General features: G+C 52.7%; 1 long non-coding RNA gene across 1 annotated transcript; it reads left to right on the top strand.

Annotated features, from left to right (window-relative positions):
* Nucleotides 1-312: 312 nt before the first annotated feature.
* On the top strand, nt 313-2908 carry LOC114784569 (uncharacterized). Its single transcript, XR_003748878.1, has 2 exons — nt 313-501; nt 1895-2908. It is a non-coding gene; the product is annotated as an uncharacterized LOC114784569 (long non-coding RNA).
* The last annotated feature ends 328 nt before the right edge of the window (nt 2909-3236 follow it).

Consider the following 3236-nt stretch of genomic DNA (forward strand, 5'->3'; position numbering starts at 1 on the left):
GAGCGACGTGCGTGGTTTACGAGGTCGGGACCGGGAGCCGCGCCGCGATACAGGCCCGTCGGTGTCGGTAATGTGACGTTCGCCGGGAGAAATACGTGTACTTTGGGCTTTATGTGCCGCAATGTGCTAATTCGCTTTATATATCGGGTACGACTGCGTGTTTGTGTGTGTGCTTGCGTGGAGAGAGAGAGAGAGAGAGAGAGAGAGAGAGATCGAACTCATTATAATGCACAGAAAGACCTGCCCTCTTTGGGGGGGGGGGCGCAGCCACGCTTTGCGGAGAGCGGAGCCGCGGACTCACTACCACGCAGAGCCAGTCGCGTAACGGAGGCGTGACCGTCCCACGGACCGAGGAAACCGGGAATACAAACCATTTCCTACAACATTCACCGATTTTTTTTTTCGTTTTTTTTTGCAACCTTTATCCATTTGTAATTTTTTTGTCGTCTGAGCCAAAGGAAGAACGGAATAGATCCTGTGGAATCGCGACGCACGCACGGCGTGAGTATCACTGCACGTTCGTAGAATTCTTCGTAACGGGGAGACGCCAAAAGCGACCCGCCACCGTGCGTCGCGACGAATCGGCGGAATGTCCGGGCGCCGGTGAAGCGCGTAAAGAGCGACGCCGGCCGGAAGCCCTCCGTCCCTCCCTCCCTCCCTCCCTCCCTCCATCCGCCCCGTTTTATTGTATTTGATTTGATTTTATTTCGCTGGACGCGCGGAGACAATGGGACCGCGACGTCGCCACGTCCCTCCGCTGAAAATGGCGTTTCCCTCTTTGTCTCTCCGTCGCCGTCGCCCTTTGCGCACAGCGACAGCGCCGCGACGTCGCAGAAGGGGTCGGCAGATCTTGCGGACGGGGACGCGCGGCAAACAGCGTGTAAATGTGACGCGTTTTCGTAAACGGCCATTATGCTAATGAGCGGCCAGGAGTAAGATGGCAGAAGGTGCGTTCTTGTCAACAACTTTCACGCACAAAGACAATGTTGGAATGCAAGAGAATTACAATCATGCAGATATTCAAAAGAAAATTAGATATCAACGACATAGCAGCTACTTATTTAATAGTTACAGCCATGATGAGCTCATTAACTTTGCAACTTTCCTACAGCGACCATAATCCCCCCTTTTTTTAATTATAATGTAATTACGCAGTTCGTGGTGACCAGTGGAGTGCCTGGCAAATGGGATGTCAGTTTGGGCACCGCGCTGACCGGTGTGTGTGCGTGTGTGTGTGTGTGTGCGTGCGCGTGTTTTTCGTACTGCGCATGCGTTCCCGGACGCGACGCGCGTTTCAACACCGCGGACAGCGCACGTCGGGCGCGCGCAGCGGTTCTCCGCCACCCGCTGTCCCCCCGGACGCACTTTTCCCCGCGTAACGCCGCCGAGCCGCCGAGCGAACGTCACTTCACGCCGAGTAGCGCGAAGCAAGCAGAGAATCGGTCGAAAAGTAAAGCGTGGCGGGAACCGCGGCACCGACGGCGACGCGCATTACTTTGGTTCTCAAGGACACGGGGAGACGCGCGGGACCTTGGCGGCAAACATCTGTTTGTCCAGTGACGTCACCACGCCGCTCCTCCTCCACTGCTGATTTATTTGGCTGGTGAGCCGTTAATCCCCGATGTCGGCCGTCGAGGGGGGGGGGGGACGCGGGGATGGACGGTCGTGGCCGGGGACGCGGGCAGAAGACCGGCCCCTTTGTTCGGCGTCCGCGTCTCCTCTGAAGACGTCTCGAGATGAGACACGGGGAGCTGCCGACACCGGGGACGGATTTTTTTTTATCAGAAGATGCTGTGTCTGTTTATCTAAATATTAATGACGTAGATATGATCGTAGAGAGACAGAATATTACTGCCCTGTTGAATAATCTCGATTTTTTTTTTTTTTTTTGTAGACGATCCAAGAGGAATTATTCATGAGGTCGAAGCCTTTTTTTCTTCATCGTCTTTTGAAGCAGATCAAACGGACCCCCCCCTCTTCCTCCCTCCCCCAACCACCACCACCACCACCACCTTCCCACCCCGTTCAGGATCCGGGTTCCACTTTAACTCTTCGCCCCCGACCAGCGCAGCATTCCGACATCGTACCTGTTTCTCCGCGCTGGCTGTGACGTCACGACCCTCGACGAGTTCCAGACTCCGGCTCTCCGTGTTCACAGCGGACCTTGATTTAATGTCTTACAATTAAGGCACGCGGTGAATGCCAAGAGCGGAGCCGCCTGCTCCCGTCGGCCCCTGCGCGTCCCACCCGCGGGTACAGCGGTGCAGGTACCCGGCTACTCGTGTCTTGTGTTTCTGTGTGTAAAAAAATGAGAATAAAGGGATTAAACGTAAACGCCATCCCGCCTGCAGTCATTTTGGTGCGTGGGGGGAATAAAACAGGCGGCGCTGTCCAGGCCCGGTGGTGCTGAAACGCGCCGCAGGATTCAAGGCCCGAAGGAGTGTGGAAAATGCGCCAACGGTGGCCTCGCCGTGATGAAATCCGCGTCGGTGCTGCACCCCAGCAAATGTAAGTGATGCTTATTGACGTCGGCGTCTCTCTGCGTGACAGCCCCGCCACCCTCACACACCGCCACAAGCGGCCCGCAGCCTTCGTAAGGAAGTTCCACGGGGCCGTCGAGCACCTCCCGTGTATCTGTCGCGAGAGAAATCACCTGGAACTGTAACTGCAGTACAGGCACATGCACATGAATTGTTGTCGAATAATAAAAACTAGAGTGGCATCTGACATTGATAATGAATATTTGTTTAAGCAGAACAAATAATAATAACCAATATGCGAGTCATTTAGTCATAATAGCATTGGAAAATTTATCTTGTTTTTAAATGCATATGTTCCTGTGAAATCGCTTTTTTGTGTAATTGCCTTTCTGTCAGTTCCATTTATTAAAAAGAAGAATTTGCAGATATTTGAGTGCATTCTGGTGTTTTTGCTTGATTGTGTTTTGGTCGATTACTACTGTGCTGTTAAAAGCACCAGTTCCTACACTTACAGAAGTGACAGGTTACTGGCTAAAGCATAGAAAGCAGAATTATACTGCATAGAGTATGTATTATACAACACATACTGCATTTGTACTGTAGGCACATAAAAATAAAACACAAAATCAAACGTAACCGATTTTATGTTACGCCGAGCATCACCTGCACTAGACATCCATCATCCGAACTGAGCACAGAGACCAGTGAAATCCACACAACCCCCCCCCAGTAGCTGCTGCTTCACTCTGACACGCA

The sequence above is a fragment of the Denticeps clupeoides genome, chromosome 2 (assembly GCF_900700375.1).
Source record: "Denticeps clupeoides chromosome 2, fDenClu1.1, whole genome shotgun sequence".
Lineage (NCBI taxonomy): Eukaryota > Metazoa > Chordata > Actinopteri > Clupeiformes > Denticipitidae > Denticeps > Denticeps clupeoides.